The sequence below is a fragment of the Adiantum capillus-veneris genome, chromosome 26, assembly GCF_014529385.1.
Source record: "Adiantum capillus-veneris isolate H3 chromosome 26, ASM1452938v2, whole genome shotgun sequence".
Taxonomy (NCBI): domain Eukaryota; kingdom Viridiplantae; phylum Streptophyta; class Polypodiopsida; order Polypodiales; family Pteridaceae; genus Adiantum; species Adiantum capillus-veneris.
This window is the reverse complement of record NC_140956.1, coordinates 40645037-40656953: the sequence shown is the minus strand read 5'-3', so window position 1 is coordinate 40656953 and position 11917 is coordinate 40645037.

Genomic DNA, 11917 nt, shown 5'->3' with positions numbered 1-11917 from the left:
TAATCGAAATTTTTTACATTAATGGATATTATATAATAAAAGAGAAGCTAAATATATGAGTAACTCTAGCAAGAATATGATGGTGAAAAATCCTTCAGACTTAAATATGCAGGACAATAGCTAGTCAAAAAAAAATTAAGTTTGACATGGATAACAACTCATAGATTCTTTGAAGCCTGCCATATGTAGCCAAGTCTAACTATTACCTTTGTATAAACTCATTTGGAATGATACTTCATTCTTATTATGTTGTACAATTATGAATCAAAGATTGAGTTGTTTTTGTACTAATTTTTGCCTAAACATCTTTAGCCGGTCATCTTTTGAATGTCTTGTCCCTTGGTATGTTTATTTATAAAAGTAAAACAGCTACACACACACACACACACCTAAACACCAGGCCCTCCCAGGCAACTGGGTGGACCAGTACACTAGCTTTGGATACTTCTTGTCTTTAGGCTTGGATTGACCCACTATCTATAAAATCCTTGATTGGTTGATAGGTGTTAAGAGGTCTTTCCCTGACTATAGACTGGATTCCTACTCACAACTATTGTAGTCTTTATGGCTCACTTGGATTTAAGTAGCAAGTTCATCCAATTCTACTTACCTATGCTTTTGCAAATTGTATTTTAACAATTACAGGTACATGCTACCTATTACTCATATGTTGACTTTTTGGAGCAAGAGGACAAGCTTGACGTTTATCCTCCAACAGCTACTAATGAAAACCATACTTATTTCAAACTGGCTGACAAAGCCTTAAAACTCCTACAAGAGTAATGTCTTCCTTGAGGACTATATCTGATATTGTACATACATTTCTTCCTTTTCCAGGGTCACTCCTACTTAGCTCTTCTATGCTAAAGAAATTCAAAAACTCATCTTTTTGATGAGGCAGTAGGCCCATACACAATGGGCCTACTGCCAAAACCCATTGTGTATGGCGCCTGGGATACGGTGGGTACACACACACACACACACACACACACACACACACACACACACACACACACACACACATACACACTTTGTCACAACAGCTGACCATGATAGCTTACTTATAGCCTAAAGATTTCCACCTTGGGTAGGTAAAACTTGGAAATGGTACTTGATCTCATTATTGCTAGCCTACTACGCTATTAGCATGGCTGAATAAATACCACAAAGAAATTTAGCTTGGTGGGTGCTGGGTGCAACTCCTTGTAGATTTAACCTCACTTGGTTTACTTGGGTTGATATTAACCATTATATTGGAACTTGGGCTCAATGGGAGCAGTTCCTTTTAAACCTATTGGAACTTGGGCTTGGTGGGAGTAGTCCCGTAGGATTTTAACCTATTGGAATTAAGTGATGGGTTACCTTCCCATTTTTTTCCTCCTGTTGCCACTGATCCCCTTCTGATGATGGGCGGCCCAGTGATACATGTTGCTCTGCCTTTTTCATAAAATCTCCCCTTAGGACTTGCACACGATCTCGACGACGATTACGTGCCATGAATGGCTTGCAGGGGTGGCCTTACCTAGCTTGCTGTGACGACTACTATCATGCCTCTCTTACCTATATATTAAGGTGAGGGGTTCTTCCCTTCACTTAGACTTGGGTTTGTGTGAGTATTACCGAGGGGTGCTTGGATCTGCAGTCTGCTACCACTGTGTTGATGATTAGGATGGCTTCCACTTTAAGGGTTTTTTACTTTCCTCCTTGCTTGTTTACTTCAGTCACTTTTAACCACTAATCAAGGTTTGATAACCCTAGCACTGTTAATTACACATCAATAGATGGTTTCTTTTTGCTTCCTGTCTGGTACTGTTTACATACTTACTCAATCTAGTTTTTTGGTTGCTTGACAAAAAAGTGGCATCAATTTTATGTTTATTGAGCAGGTTGTTACCTAAATGTGGTATACTATGGTAATATGGGGAAACTGATCTAACTGTGCTGATCATTGGTTGATACTATGAATTATTATGGGATGGTTCATATTATGGTGGGTTATGATGAGATTCATGGGAACTTATCATGGAAACTTTTGAAAAATTGATGCTTTTTTGCATTAAAATTGATACTTATGGTGATATTGGTGGCATTACTGGTTATGCTGCCAAAATCTGAATTTGGATAGTTGCACCTGTTTATTTATGTACGATACATTCAATTTGCGGGAAATAATGGATCTAATACTTGATGATACTTGTAAATAACTTTTTCTTCCATGGCATATTCCTTTGACTCTTTACATGTTTAATCTCTTACTGGTCTTATAAACCTGCTGCCTGCTTATTGGTTACCAGCTGGCTTTTTTTTGTCTTGGATTTCTGGCCTAGTCCTGGTATTTCTCTGACTAGATCTTACTCTCTTGATCTTGGGTGTGGTTGGAATTAGCCGGATCTGGCTTTGGTGCTGACTTACAAAACACCTAACCTTGCTTGGATATTTGGCTTAGATCTGGTTTTTTACAATACATATCCCACTACATCTAGTGATAATACTACCATAAAATATATTATGGTTTTTACTGTTTGCTTTGACTTACAACACTACAAGAGGTTGTGTGCTCTTGTGACGCTGTTAGCGACGGAAATACACTGGGTTTTTATAACCCCCGGCGTCGCTAAAACCGTCGCTAATAGCGTCGCTACGAGAGAGTCACTATAACCGTCGCTATAGGTGTCGCTATATAGTGACGCTCATAGCGACGCATATAGCGACGCCTATAGCGACGGTTATAGCGACGTTTACACAGAAGACTATAGCGACGCTCATAGCGACGCTACAGAGCCATAAATAGCGATGGTTATAGCGACGCCCGAGAGAATTTTTTTTTGGTGACAGGGCATTGAATGCCCTGCCACCCATCAACCATATTGTACTTGATTCACTTTTTAAAAAAAGTGCAAGGGTAGATAATAGACCCAAAATAGTCACCCACAAGACGCATTGTTTGCAAAATTGACAAGCGTAAAATTGACAATTGTACACATCATAGGCAACATGAATTGATTGGCAAATGTAATAATGACAATTGTACAACATCATAGGCATAAAGAATTGATTGGCAAAAGGAACTGCGGTGACAAATGTAATAATATACATGGTTCAAAAAGACGTATAAAATCCGTCTTATGATACATAAGCTATGAGAAACCCTAAACTAATGCTATCTAGCTACGGCTAAACTGACGTCGTCTAGTCAGACGTCTCATCGCGTCCAAGCGGCGTATCTGTCGGATTCTGCAAAAAAAGACAATAAGACAGCTTTCAGTAAGTATAAACGTATAACGACATTTATAAAACAATACAAAAAATAGAAAAGAGTAAACCCTAATACTAACCATGCCGCCGCGAGAACTGAGAATGTCCATCAGGGCGTTTAAGCCCTTCTTGCCTGCGTACTCACGCTCGTACGGTGTGGGATCACGTCCTATTATCGACCACTGTCAAAACATACAAAGATTTCATTATGTTAGAATTAAAAAACTCATAAACCCTAAACTATCGAACATAAAGAGCAATGCGAAAAACACTTACAAAATCGGCCTCAAATGATGCCCATCCACCGCTCCCCAAGTGGTGCGAGCTCCCTGCCTCTACTCGAGCTCTGGCTGCATCCTTTTGTTGCTTCCACTTGTCGGGATTCTCGCGCGCTGCTTTCTTCGCATTCTTCCAATCTTCTTTGGCCAACCAATCTGGCCTGTTCCACCCATTCTTGATTGCTTTTTGCACTTCGGAACACTTGTGTTTGCAGTATTCGCGCATTCGAATCTTCATCAGGACTTCATTGAAGCGCTGATCCCGTGTTGGAATGGGAAACTCATCATGAAGTATGCTGATGACTCTGTCTTTTAAATCACCTTGTACTTCACTCCATTTGTTTAGTATGTAGTGTCTAAACAGCTGAGAGCAAAGACCACGCATGCGCGAGATCACCTTCTTGCCGTCATCATCCATGATGATGCCGCCGCTGAAGTCGACGGAGTAAGGCAAGCCCTCTGGTCGGTGACGCGTGAACTTGGGTGTCCCGACAGGGGTCTCTAGCGGCGTGTCGATGGGGGTACGGACGTCAGGTGTCTCCACCGGCGTCTGGGCCCCGAAGCGAGGAGTGTCGAGTGGGGTGGCTCTTGGCGGAGTAGGTAGAGGTGTGTAGCTGCTAGGAACAGTCAGCCGCGCAAAACCTGGCGTAGATGGCGATGCTGTGGCTGGTGTGGGGGCGGGCAAAGAAGGGGAGGGTAAAGAGCCTCGTCGAACACGAGGCGGTGTGGAGGCATCGGCGGCGGAATCCCCACAACAACCGCCACCGCCACCACTAGAGCGCCGGTGTCTAGACGAGTGTGAAGATCGTCTCGTCGACGCCGAAGCTTCGGAGCGCGCCGAATGCTCCGAAAGAGAGGGAGATGCGGATGGAGTAGGAACGCGCGATGATGCGCCAGAGCGATGACGCTCCACGTACCACTGTCTCTGCTGCGGTGACAAAGAAGAAAGAAACTCCTCATCATCCATACCTGCATTAAACACACGAATATTTAAACTTAATATTGAATGAATAGAGTAGACAATGACGCAAAGACCATTAAATACAATGACGTAATGAGGCATATAAATACAATGACGCAATGAATTGAGTGATAGAAGAGGCAAGTCGAAAACTCAGAATTTTCAATCAAAAGATGTGAGCGCGAGTAGAAAAGAGCGTTATACACCATGGAAGGTACTTAGAGAGCCAGAGCTTTTACAACATGGAGCAAAATTGTTCAAATACAATATTTGTGGCTTTAAGAGATCTCTCTCTCATCCTCGCATAACTCAGCATAACTTCCTATATCTATATAGAGCTCTCCGTTTAAACACATATCCTCTGTTTCATTTTGTAGCTCCTCCGCATGCACCCCATTATAGAGTAGTAGCATCTTGATGCTCGTCTGGCACCACCGCAGCGGCTTCTGATTGAGCATCTTCTCTGATCTCCTCCATTGATGCCGTTGTGATTGGCACATGGTAGCCTTCATACGTCCTTGCACTACGAGGGGCTACCTCTATGACGTACCACCAGTTTGATGTAGACTTTGTAGGATGAAATATTACCTGCCAGAGCCACATAACTTACATGAGAGCTTTCAAGCACATAACTTGTAAAAGGGGGATGTTAACTATTTACATACTTACTTGTTCACAATGCTCTGGTCGTACGAAAGTGTCTCTTAGGTCAGTCCATTTCTTAGTAGAATCCACCTCAAGAAAACCAGACTCTCCTCTACGCACAGTAGCGTTGCGACCCTCCATGATTATCTTGAACCATTGCACGTCGAACAAGTCGACAAAAAATCCTCTGTAATCGATCCTCAAAATCTCTTGCAGTGTGCCGAAGTAAGTGAGTTCCGCCACCACAGGATCTACATCAGAGGAACGTCGTCGACTAGACTGTTCAAATTTTGCCATGATTCCACAATCTTGAGTAAAATGCTTTTTGTCGATCCGTTCCACCCTAAAATGTCGACCTTTACACCATGCTGCTATGTATGACTTATACTACAACGAACAAAGATTATGAGTGGCTATTCAAACGTTTAGAAATAAAGTCACTAGCATGTCGTACATTGCAAACTTACCTTGGTCGCGCAACCCCGAGAGTACTCCCACTCTTCCTCAGTCACTTCGTCACCGCATTGTTGTGCGCTTTTCAATTGGTTGTGCAACCATCTTAAGCTCATGAAGGTTGGTAGGCTCTCCAGACCCGTCGGATAGTGCATCGATGGTCGTCTTCCCCGTCTCCACTCGATTCATGCCCTTTGTCGCTCTTGCTTTGCATCCTCATATTGTGAAATCCACTTTTGCATCACTGGATTGTGAAGCATGCAAAATTGGTTGATTTTAGCTTCTAGATCTTCCGTCATCTTCTTCTCAACACCGAGATTGCACATGACAATCCCAGATATGCGCTCATCATCTATGGTTCGCCATAGCGTGTCCCGGGCTTTATCAAATCCATCTAGCCACTCTCCAATGTAGACTAGGGACTCTGATACCAACCAACCTTCTGCCATGCTACCCTCCGGACGTGCCTTTTGATGCACATATCCCTTAAGCATTTTCATGAAACGTTCTAAGAAGAACATCCATCTGGAATGAACTGTGCCAGTTATTTCCACCTCATCAACTATGTGAACAAGAAGATGCACCTGAATGGTTAGCATGGTAGTAGGAAAATGTTTCTCAAACATGCACACAAGCTCCGCAGCATTTAGTTTGGCGAATGGTATGGAGTCTACGTTGATCTCCTTTTGTGAGATCCATTACACCAGCTTTGCAAGTTTGTAGATTGTGTTACGGATGTCGAGAGACAAACATCCCTCAATGGCAACCGGTAAAATAAACTGTAAAGTATGTGCAGCAATGATATTAAAGTCCACATTTTATGCAATGATATTAAAGTCCACTATGAACGTACCTGACACATTTTATGCCAATCGTGTGACTTCAAACCGGTAAGCTTTCCGTCTTTAGTAAAACACGTTCGGAGCGAGTGCATTACACCAGTGGGGGTCCGCAAAGATCGAATGGTCTCTTTTACTTTGCGTTCTTGGGCTCCTGTGAAAATCCATGGTGCTTTAAGGAGTTTTATCGATCCATCAGACGCTGTTTGCGGCCAATATTGCTCCATACGATCCACATTTCTAAGGTCAACTCTGGCTCCCAAAGTATCTTTCTTGCCGGTCAGATGGTCCCATAGTAGATTACCCACATTCTTGAATATGTGCATTGGATCGAGCAAGTGATTGATCATGAGTCGGGGCCAGTATGGTAACTCGTACCATAGAGATAGTCTCTTCATCCCTGGAGGCAATCCGTCATCGCACATCTCCTTCTGCTTTAACCATGCTTGTGCAGACATCCTTGGTGGCTCTCTTCCCAAAAAGCCATCGCGTAACACATGATTCTCTGAAAGATACGCTTGATGACCTTCGTAGATTTGCTTCTTCAGTGAGGGCGCCCTACGTGCATTCAGTCTAGGTCCACATGTGACACATGCTCTGTATCCGCTTGTTTGAAGCCCTGCATGTATACACATGATAATAGATCAACTATGGGAAAAAACAAGATTTACAGTGTCTGAGTGAGGAGTGTCAATAGATCACCTGAGCATTCTGTTAGCCCGGGATAGTCATGCATGGTCCACATTAGAATGCCTCTGATCAAAGCATTCCGTCGTCCTGTGTGTCAGCTCATATCCACCACCTCTATGCCAATCCACAATTGTTGTAGCTCTTCCAATAGTGGACGAAAATACACATCCATATTCTCCACTTTATATCGCCCTGGCACAATCAAGCTTAGCCATAGGTGCCCCTTCTTCGTAGTCAACCACGGGGGAATGTTGTAGTTGACGATGACAACGGACCATACACTGTAAGATGTTGATCTTTGACCAAATGGATTTACGCCATCCATAGCCAGGCCTAAGCGCACATTTCGAGCTTCCCTGGCAAAATCCGACCATGTTCCATCTATATGTTTCCAGGCTGCGCAATCTGCAGGAATTCGTAGCACACCATCCGAAGATTTATTCTCCTCATGCCATGATGCTAGGGCGGCCATGGACTTACATTCGAAGAAATGCTTGATGCGAGGAAGCAGAGGAAAATGTCGCAAAACCTTTTGCGGAATTTTTGTCCCGTGGAGATCTACTCGATATCTTTCGGAATCACATTTCGGACACTTCTCCATGTCTATGTATTCCCCTCTGAAAAGAATGCAGTCATTAGGACAAGCGTGGATAGAATTGTAATCCATCCCCAAGTTTCGCAAAATCTTTCTTGCTTCATCTCGGGAATCTGGCATCACATTGTCAGCTGGTAGTATGTGCTCTTTAAGCAATCTACACAACATAAAAATACGATACAGTCGTGTAAAAATCTATCAGATCATTATACATTTAGAGTTTTATTAAAGTAAACTAATTGTAATAGATCACCTGAAAAGCGCTGTGACGCTAGTGTCACTCCATCCAAACTTTGCCTGCATGTTGAGAAGAACCAGGAGTGCTTTCAATCTAGACATACGTGCTCCATTATACAATGGCGTATCGGCTTCACTTTTCATATCATCATAGATAAGCCTTTCTGAATCCATGATCGTCTCGATCATTTCATCAATCTCAGGCTCAAACATTGCCTCGTTGGGAATGTGCTCTGCATGATCATCCCCCGAGCTGTCAGAGGCTACATCTTGTGGCCTCACATATGCTGCTTGACCAAAGCGCCTACGAACACGTCTATTGGGTTGCAAGATTGCTGCTTCTTGGCCAGCGTCAGAGTCTGATGAGTTATAATTGGCAACAACTCGATCTATAATAGATGGATCGAACTCGCCAAATTCGCGAACGTGCTGCAAAGAAACACGTCTTGTCCGTCGCACAGCATGCTTGCATTGATTACAAGGACATAAGACCCTCGTTGAGAGATAGGTGTTTCGGTTGGACGGTCCCACATCCTCGTCACTACTCATAATGAGGATAAAAATCTTATAACCTGGACAACAAATTTAATATTCTATTGGCATTCTTCGTCTTCTCTCTCTCTCTCTCTCTCTCTCTCTCTCTCTCTCTTTACCTCACATTCTCTAGTCATGTCCAATCCCCGCACACCTCGGTCTAGAGGTGCACGGAGATCAGAACCACCGGGTTATAATCTCGTCTTTATTGGTCAATACCTATATTTGTGGGTACAAGAAATCTATAGACGCACGTCTACATGATACTGCATGTAGTGGACAAAACCCCTTTGCCTCTTCTCTAGCTGTAGCACTTCACAGCATCTTAACATCTTTTCACAGTAGATCTTTTCACTGTTCGTCTAACTCTAAACCCTAAATCGTAAGTAATTCTTGCGTGGACTCGATCTAACGTAAATAAGCGTAAATCTAACTAAAAATAAACCTAAATCTAATTTAACGTAAGTCTACATCTAACCTAATCTTTAACGTCTTTTGGGATAGTTTCCTACGACGTTAAAACTCTCTTCTTCTTGTGTGTGTGTGTGTGTGTGTGTGGGTAAACCTAAATAAACCTAAGTCTAATCTAATATAATATAAATCTAAATCTAACGTAAATTATGTTATATTAAAAACAAAGAACTAAACTAACAGGGATTATAAGAACCTTAAAACTGATTTAACACATAATTTTTCACATAACTCGGCAAGAGTTGGCATTCTCATCACTAAAGATGTGAGAGTTAACTTCCGGCGGTGACGCTGCCTCATCTCCATCCACATCTGACGACAGCAATTGGCCCTTTAGACCGTTCTTGCTCTTGTTACTAACTTTGAAGTTGCTGTTGAATGACTAGAGGTTGTCTAGATGGTCATTGTGTCGGGGATGTAGTGACTCTTGCCGCCCTGAAGATCCACCTTCTTCCCTATCTTCTGAAGACATTTCACCAGTACTTTTGGATCAACGGAGCCCACCATGAGTGAAGGCAGCAATACCCTATATTCCATTGAGGGCTTTCTTCACCCGCTTCATGCAGGCATCGCAGTCTATGGAGACCTAAATCTAATCTAATATAACGTAAATCTAAATCTAGCGTAAATAAACGTAAATCTAATAAAAATAACCTAAATCTAATCTAATTTAACTTAAATAAATCTAATCTAATTTAACTTAAATAACCTAAATCTAATTTAACATAAGTCTACATCTAACCTAATCTTTAACGTCTTTTAGGATAGTTTTCCTACGACGTTATAACTCTCTTCTCTTGTGTGCGTGCGCTGTGTGTGGATGTGTGTGCCAATAAAAAGAGATAAATGGTATAACCTTTCTATCACCCATGCCAAGTATGATAGATTGGTTATGCCATTTCCCTCTTGAATAATAGGTCTTGAGTTCAACTCCTCGTCGGCTAGATCTTTAGGTCTTTTAATTTTAATTAGTTTCCTACGACGTTAAATTAGTTTCTCTCTCTTTCTCTCTCAATGTGTGTGCGTTTTTTGGATCGTATGCATGTTTTCTCTCTCTTTTTCTCTCAATGTGTGCGTTTTTTGTTTATGCATGTTCTCTCTCTCTTTTCCTCTCTCAATGCGTGCGTTTTTTGTTTATGCATGCTCTCTCTCTCTTTCCTCTCTCAATGTGTGTGCATTCTTTGTTTATGCATGTGTGTGTGCGTTTTTGTTTATGTTTGTACTTTCTCTCTCTCTCTCTCTCTCTCTCTCTCTCTCACACACACACACACACACACACAAAAACACTATGTGTGTGTGTGTGTATGTGTGTGTGTGAGAGAGAGAGAGAGGGAGAGAGAAAGAGGGGAAGGGAACATGAGAGTGAGGAGAGGGAAGGAGCATACCTGGCTCTCCTTCCTCTCCTCGTGTGTGTGTGTGTGTGTGTGTGTGTGTGTGTGTGTGTGTGTGTGGAGAAGAAAAGAGAGAGAGAGAGAGAGAGAGAGAGAGAGAGAGAGAGAGGGGAGAGCGTTACCTGCTCCTTGCTTGAGGGCGCCGAAAAACTCAGATATGAGATTTGAGTTTTTGGGCGCGCTCTGTTATTTTTTTAGCCCAGTCGGCGTCGCTATGAGCGTCGCTATGAGCGTCGCTATGCGCGTCGCAAATTTCTTTGGAAATTTGCGACGCTCATAGCGACGCCGGGATTTTTTTTTTTGAGCGTCGCTAATATGAATAGCCTCTTGTAGTGCAACAGATGAAACCTTCTACTTGTTGCCTGGATGCCTGGTTTAGTTCTTGTCTTTTCCACATATACACTATATGGTGATGATATTGCCATGAAAACCTCACTTGAGTTTTGGCATAAACTATGATTCTGACCAATATGGGTATAGTGTTACTGTGGCTCTGGCTGATACTTCTCTGGCTTTGGCTGGTACTTCTCTGAGCTAATGGTTCAGCTTTTACTGTAGTTTCAAAGGGAACTCTTTATAGGAATGTAGTATCGTGCTGAAAAAAATGCATAACCTGCTGCAAATTATTGGATGACTCAGTGACATCTGGTTCTTGATATTTGGCTTAAAAATAGGGGGCGGTTATGGACTGAGCTCAACGGAGCGAGCTTTGGAGAGAGCTTTTTTTTTTTCATCCCACCACCACTACCTTCCATTGCCACCCCTTAGGACCCATTGCCACCACCAACTTAGCCCACCACTGGTGGTTAGTGGTGCTAACTTACTACCACCATATGTGCCACCCCTAATCCTACCACCATAGCCCATTTCCGTCCCTCCCTCCAGTGGAGTAGCCAAGAACCTCCTCCTCCTTCTGTGTGTGTGTGATCCCCCCCCTCTCTCTCTTTCTCCCCTCACCTCTTCTCTCTCTATCAACCCTCCCCTTCCCCGCGCCTCTCTCTCTCTCTCACTCACTCACTCTCACTCTCACTCTCAGTTGGCCCCTTCCCTTTTCTCTCTCCCCCCCTCCCCCTCTCTCCCTCTCATGATCCCTCTAACCCATCCCCTCTACTGGCATCTCCTCTCTCTCTCTCTCTCTCTCTCTCTCTCTCTCATCCGCCCCTCCCCTCTTACTTCTCTCTCTCTCCATCCCTCATCTTTATCTCCCCATACCCTCCTCTCTTCTGTGTGTGTGTGTGTGTGTGTGTGTGTGTGTGCGTGTGTGCACGCGCTAATAGAAAGAGGGAAATGGTATAACCTTTCTATCACCCAAGTGTGGTAGATTGGTTATCCCAATTCCCTCTTGAATAACAAGTCTTGAGTTTAACTCTCGTATCTTTGAGGTCTCTTGGGATAGTTTCCTACGATGTTAAAATCCTCTTCTTCTCGGGTGTGTGTGTGGGTGTGTTAAAATCCTCTTCTTCTCGGGTGTGTGTTAATAAAAAGAGGAAAATGGTATAACCTTTCTATTAGCCAAGTGTGGTAGATTGGTTATGCCATTTCCCTCTTGAATAACAATCTTGAGTTCA